Source organism: Eubalaena glacialis, chromosome 10 (genome assembly GCF_028564815.1).
Source record: "Eubalaena glacialis isolate mEubGla1 chromosome 10, mEubGla1.1.hap2.+ XY, whole genome shotgun sequence".
NCBI classification, from domain to species: domain Eukaryota; kingdom Metazoa; phylum Chordata; class Mammalia; order Artiodactyla; family Balaenidae; genus Eubalaena; species Eubalaena glacialis.
Window position 1 is genome coordinate 20982643 of NC_083725.1, and position 18959 is coordinate 21001601.

An 18959-nucleotide genomic window follows, 5' to 3' on the forward strand; every position below is an offset into this window, starting at 1 on the left:
ATAGTTTTGGAAGTGTTGGCCACAGCAATCAGAGAAGAAAAAGAAATAAAAGGAATCCAAATCGGAAAAGAAGAAGTAAAGCTGTCACTGTTTGCAGATGACATGATACTATACATAGAGAATCCAAAAGATGCTACCAGAAAACTACTAGAGCTAATCAATGAATTTGGTAAAGTAGCAGGATACAAAATTAATGCACAGAAATCTCTTTCATTCCTATATACTAATGATGAAAAATCTGAAAGTGAAATTAAGAAAACACTCCCGTTTACCATTGCAACAAAAAGAATAAAATATCTAGGAATAAACCTACCTAAGGAGACAAAAGACCTGTATGCAGAAAATTATAAGACACTGATGAAAGAAATTAAAGATGATACCAATAGATGGAGAGATATACCATGTTCTTGGATTGGAAGAATCAACATTGTGAAAATGACTCTGCTACCCAAAGCAATCTACAGATTCAATGCAATCCCTATCAAACTACCACTGGCATTTTTCACAGAACTAGAACAAAAAATTTCACAATTTGTATGGAAACACAAAAGACCCCGAATAGCCAAAGCAATCTTGAGAACGAAAAATGGAGGTGGAGGAATCAGGCTCCCTGACTTCAGACTATATTACAAAGCTACAGTAATCAAGACAGTTTGGTACTGGCACCAAAACAGAAATATAGATCAATGGAACAGGATAGAAAGCCCAGAGATAAGCCCACGCACATATGGTCACCTTATCTTTGATAAAGGAGGCAAGCATATACAGTGGAGAAAAGACAGCCTCTTCAATAAGTGGTGCTGGGAAAATTGGACAGGTACATGTAAAAGTATGAAATTAGAACACTCCCTGACACAATACACAAAAATAAACTCAAAATGGATTAAAGACCTAAGTGTAAGGCCAGACACTATCAAACTCTTAGAGGAAAACATAGGCAGAACACTCTATGACATAAATCACAGCAAGATCCTTTTTGACCCAGCTCCTAGAGAAATGGAAATAAAAATACAAATAAACAAATGGGACCTAATGAAACTTAAAAGCTTTTGCACAGCAAAGGAAACCATAAACAAGACCAAAAGACAACCCTCAGAATGGGAGAAAATATTTGCAAATGAAGCAACGGACAAAGGATTAATCTCCAAGATTTACAAGCAACTCATGCAGCTCAATAACAAAAAAACGAACAACCCAATCCAACAATGGGCAGAAGACCTAAATAGACATTTCTCCAAAGAAGAGATACAGATTGCCAACAGACACATGAAAGAATGCTCAACATCATTAATCATTAGAGAAATGCAAATCAAAACTACAATGAGGTATCATCTCACACCAGTCAGAATGGCCATCATCAAAAAATCTAGAAACAATAAATGCTGGAGAGGGTGTGGAGAAAAGGGAACACTCTTGCACTGTTGGTGGGAATGTAAATTGATACAGCCACTATGGAGAACAGTATGGAGGTTCCTTAAAAATCTACAAATAGAACTACCATACGACCCAGCAATCCCACTACTGGGCATATACCCTGAGAAAACCATAATTCAGAAAGAGTTATGTACCAAAATATTCATTGCAGCTCTGTTTACAATAGCCAGGACATGGAAGCAACCTAGGTGTCCATCATTGGATGAATGGATAAAGAAGATGTGGCACATATATACAATGGAATATTACTCAGCCATAAAAAGAAATGAAATGGAGGTGTTTGTAATGAGGTGGATGGAGTTAGAGTCTGTCATACAGAGTGAAGTAAGTCAGAAAGTGAAAAAGAAATACAGTATGCTAACACATATATATGGAATCTAAGGGGAAAAAAAAAGGTCATGAAGAACCTAGTGGCAAGATGGGAATAAAGACAGAGACCTACTAGAGAATGGACTTGAGGATATGGGGAGGGGGAGGGGTGAGATGTGACAGGGTGAGAGAGTGTCATGGACATATATACACTACCAAATGTAAAATAGATAGCTAGTGGGAAGCAGCCGCATAGCACAGGGAGATCAGCTCGGTGCTTTGTGACCACCTAGAGGTGTGGGATAGGGAGGGTGGGAGGGAGGGAGATGCAAGAGGGAAGAGATATGGGAACATATGTATATGTCTAACTGATTCACTTTGTTATAAAGCAGAAAGTAACACACCATTGTAAAGCAATTATACTTCAATAAAGATGTTTAAAAAAAAAAAAAAAAAAAAGGGGAAGTCAGGAAGAACCTGGAAAACTCCCTGAGTTGGCAAAATGAAGCTGAAAGTCCAGAAAGGCCAAGATGGTTAGAATTCATAGGACAGCATATCAGAAATCAGAGACACCTAGAGATCTACAGAAGGTCCCCTTCAAGTATTCAGCAGAGCACTTATTTATGCATACCTGTGAAAAACAATCTGTGACTGGGGAAGGAACCACCTGAAAGGAATAGGAATAACTGTGTCCAGTGCTCACATATGGCTAGGACTAGTGCCTATTACCACAGCCAGACTGGAAATCTTTTTGACTCATGGGGCATGGTATAGAATGCACAGAAGGGTCCTGTCTCAAGAGTGGAAAACAGTTAGTCCTGGTCTGAGAAATGCTATGGTTCTTCTTAATAAATCTTAAAAAGATGTGAAAGGATCAAATTGTTTTAAGTAACTTAGCTGCATTTCAGAATAAATCTAAAGAATATTTATAGGAATACAAAAACATCCACCATGTAACAAGCTAAAATCCATAATGTTTGGCCTCCAATAAAAATTGACAGATACACAAAGAAGCAGGAAATAAGACTCTCAATGAAAACAATCAATTCAGTGAAACTAACCCAGCAGTGACACAGAGTTTAGACTTAGCAGACAAGGACATTATGGAATAACTTTATTGCATATATTTGAAAATTTAAGTAAAGAGAGATTATAGAACCTAAATAAAACTTTTGTAGATGAAAACTACAAAGTCAGAGATTTTAAAAATGCAGATTTTACACTGCAGAAGAAAATATTAGTGAACTTGAAGACATATCAAGAGAAGCTATCCTAAATAAAACAAGAGTGAAAAAAAGGTTTCTAATCAAACAGTACATTGGTGACCTGTAGAACAACTTCAATTGACCTAACATATAGGTAAGTGGAGTCCCAAAGAAGAGGGGAAAGGTGGAGGATAGAAAAAAATATTTGAAAAAATATATAGAATAGCTAAAAGTTTTACAAACTTGTTGAAAACTATAACTCCACAGGCCCAATAATTCCAAAAACAGGGAACAGGAATATTTAAAATAAATAAAATGAAACTGATTGATATAATCTTGAAAAAAAAAATCTACACCAAAGCACATCATAATCAAATTGCTAAAAACTAATAACAAAGAAAAATATCTTAAAAGTAGCCCTAGGAAAAAAAGACATTATGTGCTAAGGAACAATTTTAAGATGACAGCATATTTCTCACTGCAAATAATATAAACAAGAAAACAGTGGAGCAATATCTTTAAAATACTGAGTGAAAAAAATTGATTTGAAAAAATCTGAAAGACAAAAAGAATTCTTTAACCAGCAAAAATATCATTCAGAAGTGAGAGTGAAATAAAGAATTTTCCAGACATAAGAAAGTAGAAAATATTCATCACTGACAGAACTACACCACAAGTAATGTTAAAGGAAGTCCTTCAGACAGAAGGAAAATTATACCAAGTGGAATTATAAATCTGTATAAAGAAATAAAGAACACTGGAAATAATAACTACTAAGAAATATACACAATGTATTATTTTGTTTATATATCTTTAAAAGATAATTGACTAAAATAACAACAATGAGCATAGTGTGGGATTTATAGTATGTATAAAAATTAAATGTGTCAAATCAATAGCACATAGGCTGGAAGGAAAGAATTAGAAGTATAACTATTGTAAGGATTTTACTCTGTAATGAATGTGGTATATTATCATTTGAACAAACTTTGATATGTTAAAGATGTATACTATAAACTTTAAGAACCTAGAAAAATAAAAGCCAATTAAAACTAAATAGAAAATGGAAAAAAATAAAAGTAACTGTTTCTTTAAGAAGGACTATACATATATATATGATAATTCATTGTGACCAAACAAGTTTTATCCTAGGAATGCAAGGCTGGTTTAACATTCAAAAACCAATATTATTAAGAAAACAAACAAACAAACAAACAAATCAGTTTATAGTTATGTTCTCCCTCCCTGTGCCATGGTCCAGAAATTTCCTCAATGCAGAAATCCAAGGTAATCAAAAGATTCATTTTATGTATTTCCTTCCTCTCACTCACAGTTCTGCATTGCCTGATTAATGTCTGAAAATAATTGTTTTCTAGTTGTTTATGTTTAGAGGTTAAGCTCAATCCTTATTACTGTATATAATATTTATAAGCATAATTCTCACTTTGTCTTTAATTGTAGATGTTATACATTTTTTTTCAATAGACAACCAACTGATATGTGTAATTAAACTTCAGTGTAAATACTGACATTTGGATTTAAGTGTACCAAATTTTTAGAAAAATTTTCTTAAAATTTTCCATGTTTTTCTGTGTTCTTGCCTTTTCTTTTGGATCAATCAAGTATGTCTTATTCATTATTTCTCCTCTATTAAACCTTAGGTTTACATTCCTGTATGATTATTTTAATGGTCATTCTAGAAATTACAGAATACATCACTGATTTACTGCAGTCTACCTTCTTATTACTTTTACCATTGCTCAAACAGTTAAAGAAAAATTAACTCCATTTCTTTGTTTTTAGTGTTTGTGATATTGTTATCATAATTTCTACATATGTTATAAACCCAGAAGACATTATTTTTTTTTCTTGTAAATAGTCAGCATTCTTTTATATCAACTCACAGGTTTAATTATTCTAGTAATCTTTATTTTTTTCAGTAATTTTGTAGTTCCACCTTGAATCATTTTTTGTTCAGTCTGAATAATAGATATTCTGGTGATAAAATTTCAGGTTTTTACCCTAAAAATGCTTTTACTTTCCCTTTATTCTAAAAGGATTTTTTGCTATCTATAAATTCTAGGTAAGCAGTTCTTTTTCATTTACTTTAACTATGTCTTTTTATTGTCTTTGGCTTCCATCATTTTTGTTGATAAGTCAGCTATAATATTTTTTATTGCTTACAGAAAATGCTGTCTATTGTCTCTTCAAATATACCTTTCTCCCCATTTTCTCTTCGCTGTCCTTCTGGGGCTCTAATTACACACATCTTAGACTTTTTGACTGTGTCCCACATGTTTCTCAAGCTCTCTTCGATTTCGTCCATTCAAGTTCTCTCTGTGCTATGATGTGGTTTTTTCTATGTCTGTGTTTGAATTCATTAATCATGTCTTCAACGATGTACAGTCTGGTTTTTAACTTAAGGAGTTTTGATTTAATATATTGTAAACTTTTAATTACTTAATGTCTATTTAATTCTTTTTTCAAAATTCCTATTCTCAGTTTAAGTATCTAGTTATTCATTTGTTGTCTTTCCCTTTTCCACTATTTTCTTGACCATATTTATCACATCTGACTTATATGTATCTCTGCTTTTGATGTACAATTTTACCTTGATTATCAACCACATATTTTTGGCTCTTGTATGTTTGCTAATTTTTTATTGTAGTGTAAGTCATTATTAATTAACCATAGATTGTCACATATGATGTTATCTTCTAGTAGAGATAATTTGCTTTTTCCTTCAGTAGAGTTCGATAACCTCAATCCAATCAAGAATTGACCTAAGAGTGGATTGAGACTTCAGTAAAACTCTGTATACTTCTGATTCATCCCTGTTCTTTGTGCATGGCCATCCTGGACTTTTATTGAGAACCTTGAAGAACCATTGTTTCCTCAACCCTAAAAGACTTAGAACAGTTCTCACCATTCTATAATTTTAGCTTTTGTACTCCTCATTGCTTCCACAGTCCTTAGATATCTTTAAAAATATGACTTTGCAAATCAACTGAATTTTTCTAGTTTTATAATTAGAGTTTTGTTCTGTTCTAATCTACTACATCCTATCTGGAAGTCTCATCTACTTATTTTATATATGTTTGTCAGGATTCAAAGTCACATGAAATATATGATGAATGTATAAATAATTTCAGCCTAAACTCTCTTTTTCTCAACCTTTAGTTACAAAACTTGAACAGAAAGTCTGTGTAATAGGTTTTGTGGTATGGAAGCCATTTCACAATAAAAAATAAAAGAAATAATAACTGCATCAAATGTGAATGAGGTGGGAAACATTCAATGTTTTCTAGTTGCTACAGGTTTTTGCATTATTCAGTACATGTGTAAAGTCCTGTTCATTAACATCTACTACTGTGTCTCCAACATCTAGCAGAGTGCATGACACAAAGTCAATGTTCAAAAAGTATTTACTAAATTAATAGACAAACCAATGAATTAATCTCTAGGCACTTGATAAATGTAAACATATAGGATACTAACATATATGCAAGTCTTATTCCCTTTTCACATCTCCCTAATTCCTTTGTCTCTCCATAGCTCTTCTTCCTATAAACCAAACCAAAGAGAATGGTATAATGTTTTCTATATAATACTTACTCAGTAAGTATTTATTGAGTTAAATGACCAACTCCAATCAGAAATTCTATTCCTATCTCACTCCTTTTCCTAGCATTCATTATTTTCTAGTATCTATTATTTACACTGCAGTTTCTTCTATGTACAGATCCTTCTGTCACAACAATATTTCTGAACTTTCTTTATTAAACTGTAAAAAATATGGTTTCACTAATTCAGAGTTACAAATAAAACTGACTATACCTAGAAATTTAAAAATCTTGTTTTTTAAACAAGAATCCACAACGTGTATTCTGCTTTTAGACATGATAGAGTAACTAACACTGGACTTACCCCTGCTGTAAACCATTATAAAACTGGAAATATCTAGATAGATAGATAGGTAGATAGATATGTATGCTTTCAATCATTGAACAATAAGCAGTATAAGAACATGATATTTGAGAGAAGGAACATGTGAGGTGATCCCCTTATTTGCCCTAGATTTCTGCCTACAGGTAGTTCCTGACAGGAAGTTGGGTTATGGATCCGAAGCTGAAGAGGGAACACAACCCAACATATTTTATAACGTCAGCATAACCCTATTATCAAAACCTGAAGAAGATATTATAGGTAAAAATAATTACAGATCAATGGCCTCCATTAACATAATTGCAAAAAATGTTAACAAAATGTAAAAAATCAAATGTAGCAATGTATTAAAGGATGAAAAGCCATGCCTAAAGGGGGATTTTATCTCTGTAATGCAAGTTAGTTTAACATTTATAAAGTAATCAATGTAATTGAACCCATTACTAGAATAAAGGATAAAAACCAATGATTATCAATGGACGCAGAAGCAGCATTTGACAAAATTTGTCACCCTTGCATGATAAAATGCTCAACAATGATCAAACAAAGTAGGATGAGAAGGAAATTTCTTCAATGTGATAAAGGACATCTATGAAAAACCCACAGCTACCCTCATACTTAATGGTGAAACGTAAACACTTTTCTCCTAAGATCAAGATCAAGATCAATTACTACTTCTATTCAACATTGTAATGAGAATCCTAGCCTGTGCAATAATACAAGGAGAAGAATGGAATACGTGTAAAAGGTAGAAGTAAAACCATCTTTATTTGTGGGCCACACGATTGCTCATGTAGATTACAAAAAAAAAGCTACTAGAAATAATAAGTAAGGTCACAAGATACAAGATTAATATACTAAAATCGACTGTATTTATAATACAAAGATAACATTTAGAAAATGAAATTTAAGGAAAAAGCAGCTTGTCACAATTTTATCAAACTCAAAATACTTAATAATCAATTTAACAGAAGATATGCAATATCTCTACACTGAAAATTACAAAGCATTGTTGAGAAAATTTAAAGAAGTTCCAACCAGTAAGATATATCATATTCATTGATTGGAAGACACAATAATGTCAATGATGTCAATTCTCCTTTTAGTGACTTGTAGAGTTGATACAATTACAATAAAAATTAGGATTTTTTTTGCAGAAATTATAAGCTAATTCTAAAACTGATATGGAAAAATGAAGGATGTAGAAGAGTCAAAATAATCTTGAAAAAAACAGAGTAGGAGGATTTACAATAACTACTTTCAAAGCAATGTAAACATAATCATAAACATAACTATAAAATTACTATGATTAATACTGGCATGTCCTTATGCCATATTTGCATAAGGATAGAAAATAGATCAATGGAACAGAATAGAGATTCCAGAATACATCTACAAGTATATGGTCAATTGATTTTCAACAAATGAACCAAGAAATTTCAATGGGAAAGTAAATATTTTCAATTAATTTCTCATGATAAACAAAAATTAATACCTAAAAATAGAAGCTAAAACTATAGAAGAAAGCTTAGAGACAAAGATTTCTTAGAGAAAACACGAAAAACAATAATAATGAAAGAAAACTTTTTTTTAACTTTTAATGCTTTCTTTTATTTTTTATTTTTATTTTTTAACATCTTTATTGGAGTATAATTGTTTTATATTGTTGTGTGAGTTTCTGCTGTATAATAAAGTGAATCAGCTGTATGTATACATATATCTCCATATCCCCTCCCTCTTGCATCTCCCTCCCACCCTCCCTATCCCACCCCTCTAGGTGGTCACAAAGCACCAAGCTGATCTCCCTGTGCTATGCAGCTGCTTCCCACCAGCCATCTACCTTATATTTGGTAGTGTTTATATGTCAATGAAAAAAAAAAAAGAAAACATTTTTAAAATTTTAAAAATTAAAAATTTTAAAACTTCTGCTTTTAAGGAACACCATTCAAAAATACAAAGCAAGCACCAAGTTCAAAGGGAAAATATATGCATATGAATTTCTATCCAGAATGTATAAAATAACTTCTAGCTATTAATAACAAAAGATAAAAACTGAATAAAAATGGGCAAAAGGTTTGAACAGATAGGTCAGTAAAGAGGATATATCCATGACAAATAAGGAATGAAAAGATGTACAGCATCACTAGTTATCAGGGAAATTCAAATTATGATCACAATGAGGTATCACTATTCACACTGTGATGGCTAAAATTAAAAATAACAACAACACATATTTGGCAAGTATATGAGTCAACTGGAACTCATATATCTTTCGAAGATGTGTAAAACATCAAAATTACTTTGGAAAACTGTTTGGCAGTTTTTTATAATGTTAAAATTTCTCCTCCCTAGTGGTCCTGCAATTTCACTCTTAGATAGCTACCTAAGAGAAATGAAAATATATGTCCTCAAAATCATTTGTATAAATAATATTATAGCAGCAGTCTATTCATAATAGTCTATTCATAATAGACTACAAGAGGATATAACCTAATGCCCATGCACAGGGTAACATTAACAATTTTAGTATAAATTGTTATAATGGAATAGCACTCAGCAATAAAAACATGAACTGCTGATACATACAATAACGTAGGCCAATCTCAAAAAATCATTTAATGTGAAAGAATTCACATACAAAATATTATATTCTTAATGATTCTATCTATATAAAGTTCAAGGCTATGCTAAATTAATTAATGGTGGTAGCAATCAGAAGTGTAGTTGCCCATGGGTTGTGGGAGTTGCCTGGAAGTGACAAGGAGGAAAATTTCTGAGAATTATGAGAATACTCTATATCTTGAGTATGGAGGTGTTGGTTATATTCGTGTATACTTTTATCAAAACATTAAATCACATGTTTAAAATTTCGATAGTTCACCTTGATTAAAAAAGCATTTATGATCTGCAGTTGGCTATGAAATCCCTGCTCTGTCTCAATTAATCATTAATATGATAAAATGAAGTTTTTCTCTTAAGTTAGTGAGTTTTTTGAGCCAGAAAGTAAAAACCTTAGATATAAAGAATCCCACTAGCATTATTTTACAGAGGAGGAAACAGAGCCCAGAAAAGTATCTGTCTCAAAGTCACTGAGGAAGAATGAAGCAATGCTCAGGAAAAAAAAAGCAGACATTCTGATCCTAATCCTAATACATTTAATACTACCTCATAGCATAATTATCCAAAATGATTTAACAGATCCAGACTAAATTTATAAAATCATAAAAAAGGTAAAATAAATTATTGGAGGTAAAGTGGAACAAGGATATTAGATAACAAAATAGATACTAGATAACAAAATAGAATCCTAACATCGTTTTGGTATCTAGACTTCATGGTTTAGTCAAAAAATATATTGTATGGTTTTTTTAAAAATAAGCTATCCCATGACATGATAATATCATTGCCTCTAACGCTAACTTAGCATTAAAGGCAAAAATATGTTTTGGATGTTTTGGATAGAAAACAGTTTTATACTCCATATGATAATGTACTATTATTAATCAATATTTACTGAGTACCCCTTATGTGACAACAGTGTCCTGGATTATTTTCTGTTGGAAATTTGAGGATTGAGTCACCATTTAGTCACTTTAAATGGCTTACCTTTTCCATCCACTTAATTATGAGTTAGCATTATAGTCAATAATACTATGATTTCCTGATATAGCTTAAGTTTAAAAAATCACAGAAGCACAATTTTGGACTAAGCCAAGAAGCTTAGATACCAGGCCTTGATGTTACGAGTTCATTTCATTATCTAATAGAGCTGGAGTTTTTAAGTTTACTTCAATTATTTTATTTTACCTTTTTAATGATTTTATAAATTTAACTTAGATTTTTGGATAAACTACAATGTAGTATTAAAAGTATTGTGTGTTGAGGAGCTAAATGAATCAAATCCCCTGGGCAATTAGTGGTTCCCTATCTGTGATACGTAATTGGATAGAAAATAACAAATGTTTCCCAGATAATAAACAGATACAGAGCCTGATCTCTCTCTCTCTCCCTAACTAATAACTTATTCTGAGTTGTCTGAAAGGTAAGAGGCCAAAGAGTAAGGAGGCTTTAGGTCTGATATTCTAGATATAGCTGTTCATGTCCATAGTAACTCCCAGAATGTGGCAATCCCAACTGCTCTAGGTAGGATCAGCTACTAGATGCTCTTATAGTATCCGTGATGCTTCTTGCCTCCTCAAATATCCTCTGTGTTTGGACAGCGCCAAATTACTATCTTATTCAAGCTGGGCACCACCTCTAGAGGGCTCTTCATACCTGGGTGTGTACTGACCCTCTGGAACAGTGTGGCTTTCAAACTTTGAGGGAAATCTACAATTAAGAATATACTTAACACTGTGACCCATTAAATATATACATGCATATATAAAACCAAAACAAACATCACAAAATAATACCCTTATTACATGCAATTTTACATTCTATTTAATTCTTAAGTGAGAATCACAACCATCTGAATATTTCATGTTTAATGTGGTACAACTTGCCATCTGAAAAACATTGCTCTAGAAGAAGCAACTATATGGGGACATCATTTTCAATAAAATATTTTTTAAAGAATTTAAAGAAATTTTAGGTTTAGAAGAGTGAAAATTTTCAAACACATTGAATATGAGGATTCCATATATATTGAACTAATCAGGGACTCTTGTAATGCAGAAAGTAGAGAACAACACTGTTGAAGTTTTTTTTTTTTTTTTAATTGGAGTATAGCTGTTTTACAGTGTTGTGTTAGTTTCTACTGTACAGCGAACTGAAGATTATATACTAATGCTTTCTGCAATACCACTGGGCATTTTTGGTAACATTTTTTTGTTTATTTCAGGATACATCATTATATAATCCCATGTGCCACCTCCTGAAAATGTTTACTTTTTATGTTAATACATAAAAGAACATAAACTGGGTTTTAAAATCTTTTTACAGTATATCTTCCACTTTTTCCTTTTTTTCTTGTAAGAAAAATTTACTTTACTGTAGTATTTTGGAATTACACACATCTAGGGTTGGATGGATTCAGATAAGTACACAAATGCACACACACCTCAGCTTTGTTCTCTGCTTTCATCCACTGCCAACTCAGCTCCCCAGTTCAATGCACTGTTTCCACCTCTTACCCAAGAGTTAGATTTAGGCTCAGGGCATGATTCCAGAATTCCCTATGGGGAAAACTATCCATGAAAATTCCCTTGGGAAGGCAACTTGCACCGCTCAGCAAGTCCAACACAGCAGGTTTTCCTCCAGTATCAGAACAGATTCTGCTCTCAGATGAGCACCCCAGGAAACCATGGCTTGTGTTGAGGGTCAAGCTATATGAAAAATACGAGACCTAAAAACTAGACTCACAGCAGCCTAGTGAGATGCATATACTACGAAAGGCAGAGTCAGATCTGCCTCTCTCCTATCTCCTATCATGCAGAGCAAATGATCACTGAAAGGACTGGCAGGTGAAATCATCTACATGTTTCTGTTAGGATTGTGTTTGCCTCAACTTAGAACAACACAAGACAAAGATACTCCAGTGGCGTAAGCAAATGGGAACTGACTTTCTCCATGTGATAAGAAGAGCTCCATAGGAAGTCTAGAGCTGGTTTTGTGGGGCTCAGCCACACAACCAGAGACCTGGTTTTTAACTCTTCACTCCACTGTCCTTAGCACATTGACCTTTGTCCTTATTCTTAGAGCCACGTACGCTAAAGATGACATGGGCTCAGGCCTCACGTTCACACTTAGGCAGAAAAGGAAGAAGGGCAAAAAGGTTAAGAGGAAAAAGTACCTTTTCCAGAGAGGCTGTGTAGATGCCCTCCCCAAGGACTTTTTCAGAGATCGTATTAAACAGAACATGGCCGTTCCCTTGCTGCTAGAGAAAATGTGAAATCAAGTATTTTCAGTGGTGCATGTTCGTGCCTTGCATTAAAAGAAGTAAAATGAAAACTGGCAAATGACAGTCTGTCTGTCTGTCTCTCTCTCTCTCCCCCTCTCCTTTTTCTGAGTGCTTATAGCTGCGGTCAGTTAAATAAACTGCACATATGACATGAGTCCACTATAGTTCATTTATGGATATCTGAGAAGGGAATTTGGAAGGGAAATAAAATTTATTGAGTACCTTAAATGTGTGCTAGGCATATTGTTATGCGTTTTGCATATATATATATATGTATATATACACACACACACACACACATATATACACATACATATATATGCATGTTATATATATTCTTACACATATTTTATCCTATATATTATATATTATTATTCTATATATAAACACTATTCTTTATTAGCTATTATCATATATACATCTTTTATATATAATATATATTATCCTCAAAACCTAAGAGAAAGGTGTCATAAAGATATCATTATGTCCATGTTACAGATTAAGAAAATTATGTTCAGACAGATTAAGCAAGTTGCCTATAGCCTTTTAGTGGCAAAACTAAAGTCAGGATTCAGACATAATTCTGTCCATAACCCATGCTGCCTCACACATAGAAGACAAAACAGGCAAGAGAAAATATGCATGCAGTGTTTAGCAGTCTGCACACAATTTTAAATTGATCATTACCAAGACACTCAAGTCATTAGGACAATATATTCAACCAGAAAATAGTCTCCTGTGCCCAATAGTTCATACGCAAGTTTTGAGTATCTTCCAACTCCAGCTCTAATGTGACAGGGGCTTGGACGACCTGTTGCCAAGTAAGCATCAGGGCTATATTTTTGACTGGATTGACTAGCTGTTTTAGTGCCACATAGGAACAGCCTGAGGGTAAATGTATCTTCTTGCTCCTGTGTTCTGAATCCCAAATGAACAGGGTTTTGTCATAGCCCCATGCCAGGCACAGCTTTGGCACAAATCCCAGAGCCACCATGTGGCCACCACAGCCCTCAAACTCTTTCCATTCTGGCATAGTGAAAGCAGGATCTGTTCTGAATTGGAAAAGGGAGTTCTACATTGTTCCCCAGAGGAAGAGATCATGGAGAGCAAATAAATTTCACTGATATTATCAAAATATAGCCACAAATTTCATCACTAGGGAATTTAGGCACATTTCAGATACTGTTTCTTTAACACAGACTCTGGGATAATTTTCACCATGCTCCACGATGACATGCATAGAATAATAGGGTTTCCTTTTACATAATGCACAATTGTTTAAAGATATGTTATCTCTGGGGAAAAAATGAGACTTTGATTCACTAAAATATACAATAAGAAATGGCTTGACCACAAATACTGAAGCCCATGAGCCTAGAACCTGTGCTCCGCAACAAGAGGAGCCAATGCAATGAGAAGCCCCCGCTCGCCACAACTAGAGAAAGCCCGCACGCAGCAATGAAGACCCAATGCAGCCAAAAATAAGTAAATTAATTAATTAATTAAAAAAAAAAAACTTCCTCACCAGGTCCTGAGTTTTTGCCCTCCGGCCCAATTTAAAAAAAAATAAAAAGAAATTGTTTGAGTTTAAAAATGGATTGGATTCAGCACAGTTATGCAAAACATGTGCTAGAATATTTACATCTCACCTCCTTTAAGAAAATAACCAGGGTGGCTCTCACAGTCATTTAAAAAGCTGAGGCTGTCATCCCATTACTATTTAGTTACTGGTATGCTACCTCTATTACCTGTAGTGACCAGTTCTCATGGCAGCAGCATATACTGCTTCCTCAAGTGAGAGGGGAAATGACAATCATTCTTCTTCCTTGTGGCTAATGCCTGCTGAAACCAGTCATGTGGGGGGAAGTAAAGAGATGAGCTACGGAAAATAATTCCTTCTGTGATTTTCTGCAGGACTGGAGAATAGCTGCATCCCAGGCCAAATAGGGCACATTGCATTAATGGACATGAATAAGAAGCGGGGACCACAATCATAGGGGACTACTAGACCCACAAACCTGCCTTTTAAGGCTCCGAAAATCAGCAGAATGGGCAGAAAATCCTTAACCATGAACTTTCCCATCAAGATCAGAAATATAGGAGAAGCTAGGGTGTTTTTTCCCATGATGTTCTATGGGTATGCCATTTTATTCTGTGGTCCCCAAGTGGACGAAGCAAGAATTATTTACAAAGCCCCAACTTAGTGTTTTTCAAGGCACTTAGCATACTTTTCTTTATTCTCATAGGAGATAGGTTTTATTACTTCCATTTTACAGAAGAGGAAACTGAAGTTATAAGTGGTAAAGAAACGTGTACATGGTCTCAAGAAAATAGAGTTCAAATACTACCACAGATCAGACTAGTTCTAGAAGCCATTTTCTCTCCTCTATATCATGCTAACACATAAGAAAAACTAGACTCATTGCTTGCCTCATTATAAACAATTGTAAGAGTTGCAATTCTAAGGTGACACTCCTGCGGCAGAGTATGTAGTGATAGACTTTCTTGTATTCTACATTTGGGGGCTCGATAAATAACATTGAAGGTCATTTTGAAGAAGGGTGACCAGGATGGGGAAGAATCTGGACATTTTGACATAAGGAAAAGTCAAAGAAAGGGAGGAAATGGAGGAGTCCTGATCAAGGAGCTTGATGAGCATCTTTAATATAAGAAGGGCTTATATAGGACAGAAAGATTGCACACATTCTGAGGATGAATGGATAACTGTTAGAAAAAGGAAAATGTCAGCCCACCATAAGAAATGATTTATTGTAATTTGATAATATTTCCAAACCTAATAGGCTACATGATATGTTGTTGACACAGAGGTTTAACAATCCTGTCTGAGAGACTGAAAGGGAACTTCTGTACTGGGCAGAGAATAGGATGAGTTGAACTCATTGTAGCACCCACCATTATTCTTTGATTCTATGATTATAATTCTGTGGGATCTAAGGTTTTTTGCTTTTGGTGTAGAAGTATTATCGGTATCAGCAGTCCTGGAGCAAAAAGAGAGATGATGCAGAGAAATGAACACCAAAAAGAACATGAGTAAAAGACTGATCTAGTCTGGAAGGCCAGTCAGAAATGGGATTTCTAAAGATGCTGCCTTCTTACATTAGATAGTTTTGAAACCTAAGAATCAACGGTTTAGAAATCTATACTTCTAGTAAGTCAGAAAGAGAAAAACAAATATCGTATATTAACGCATGTATGTGGAACCTAGAAAAATGGTACAGATGAACCGGTTTGCAGGGCAGAAGTTGAGACACAGATGTAGAGAACAAATGTATGGACACCAAGGGGGGAAAACCGTGGTGGGGTGGGGATGGTGGTGTGCTGAATTGGGCGATTGGGATTGACATGTGTACACTGATATGTATAAAATTGATGACTGATTAAAAAAAAAAAAAAGAATGGAATGTGGGCCAGGAAAAAGCCCTTTAAGTTTATGTCTCATTACTTCTTGTTCGTATTTTTAATTTAATTTTTATTTTTTATCACAGCAAATTTGATTACAATGGTTTGTTTGTTAACAACAACAAAAAAGAAATCTATACTTCTAGATCAAAGCAAAAAACAGAAACAGGAGGGACAATGACAAGATTAGACAATTAGATTGTGTAATTAGATTATAAAACTGAAATCAGTTAGGGTAGATTTTAGGGTTCCTTGAGCTTAGTGATTATGTCTTTTTCTTCTACTTGTCCAGTCCAGCATCTACCATGTATTCTTGGCACAGAGAAGGTATTGTTGGATCTCTCAGAAAGGAGATAAAACTTAACAAAAGACAGAATTCAGATAAATGGAGAGAAATTAGAGGGAATTATGTGCATAATGCAAAAGAAAACATTTTATTCTATGCACACCCTACCCATTGTAGAGGTCAACAAATGCCTGCTGGAATATAAGCTGATTTTGTGCCTAGAAAAAAAGATGTTATGGAATCTTCGACTGATACAAACAAATGTGAAAGAGATGGAGGGAAACCAGCACACCTGAACCCACGTATCTTCTATCTAAAAGAAACAGCATAGGGTAAAAATATGTTTTTTTGTTGAACAAGACTCAGTACTCTGGGAACTCTGTTCCCACAGACTGGCTTGACTGAGCTGAAGAATCAAGAAATTCCTTAAGTATATGTTTCCATGCATTGCCCACATGAGCCTACCATAGTGATCTAAGATGACTGTGCTAAGGATAGATTTCTAAGCCAGAGGCTGCTATCTATGTGCTAGCCAGAGGTCTATCAGGTGGAATGATATTAGAAGTATTCCACCAGAGACAGTCTTAACTGGTGATTAGTGAAATAGATCTGCTTTAGGACTATTGGATTTAGCAAAAGAAAATACAGGACTCCCAATTAAATTTGAATTTCAGACAGATAACACAGTATTGTTTAGTGTAAGTCCGTCACAAATTTGCATGGGCCATATTTATACAAAAGTATAGTTGCTGTTTATCAGAAATTCAAATTTCACTGAGTGTCCTGTATTTCATCTGGCAACTCTAGCCAGATTGGAGCTTAATGTAGAAAGTTACACGGTAATAGAGAAAAAAACAGCAGAAGTAATAGGAGAAGAGACAGAGATGAGAAAATGGATGGAATTCATAAATAGGAAGCTATCGTCACCTATTCCTGGAGGAACTAAAAGATGACCCAACCAGTAGAGCTGCTGCTATGTGAAAAGGATGCTGTGGTACCCCTAATAACATCCCAGTTCCTTAGGAACTCTATGCTCTGTTGAGACTGTTACCCTGGCTTTCTACTGCTTCATGATTTTGTGCAAAAAAATGCCACTAACTGAAGGAACTGAGTACATTTCTATTATTGATAATCAAGTGCTACAGACACTGTTATTTAGCTACTCAATGTTAATTTCCCCTTTTTCCCTACTATTGAAACCCTGGCTTTAGTTGGGACAGTTATGTGCTTCTATGATCCAAATCAAGCACAGCAATCTGGTTCCCTATGTCACAGCCTCTCCCAGAGGAAAAGAGCAGATGCTGCCGATGTGTTCTCTCTCACCACACTTTTCCTGCCTCAAATAAGAACAGATATGTCAAATGGCGGCAGCTTTCACATGACCATGATGCTGCAGACATAAACAATGAAAGCTAACATGCTAAATGACAGCATCATTGAGCAGCTGAAACAGTTCCAGCAACCACCTTCTAATGGTTATACATCTTGTTATATAAGAAAAACAAACCCTTGTTTGCTTAAGCCACTGTAAATGGAGGTTTCAGTTACTTGCAGCCATATCCAATCTAACAGATAAATCAACCAAAGGAATCATCTTAGAATCCACTGAACATACTATATTTCCTGACTTCCTTAATCTTTTTAGAATATAAAAATGATACATATAATTCCTACATATAATTCCCTCTCATTTCTCTCCTCTTATCTGAATTCCATCTTTTGTTAAATATTATCTCCTTTCTGAGAGATTCTATTATCTTAGTCTACATTGATCCCCTTTCTATTTTGATGTATTTACAGCCTAAAGTTTGAAACTTTTATCTTATACCTGGGAAATGCGACCCCCTGTTGTTCTATTGTTTGATTTTTGTGCTGTTATGTATGCACTATATCCCTTTTTTGGATGTTAAACTTCTAGAAGGCAAACACTGCACTCATATTTCTGTTTTAGTGTCTAAGGAAGTGTTTTCTAGATATAAACAGTAAAGTATTTGTCTTGACAATGACAACAATAATAATGTTGTTAGAGGATATTTGGGGGAATCTGGTAAGACATCTGGCCATGGGTTCTCGAGTAGAGGCTAGGCTAGATGGATTTGCCAAGTCAACCATAGTCTGAGGGAGAACCAAGAAGGACAGAAATTTAGCAGGTATGTGACTTTAACAAGTTACTTAGTGTCTGCGAGCTTCATTTTTTCTTCTGTAAAATGAAGATGAAGATGAAGATTAGAAATAATATTGGTAAGCACATGCCCCAGTGCTTGTCACACGATAGGCATTAGAATCATCAGAATTCAGCTTGAATCTCCTAATATATATGGCAACCAAATTATAAGATATTTTTTCAGTGTCGAGAAATGATAAATTTGCATATTTTCTTAACAAAATGGATGCAAGGAAAGAGAGAACAATACATTTAAAATGCACTGGACTAGTAAACAGAAGATCTGGTTCTAAC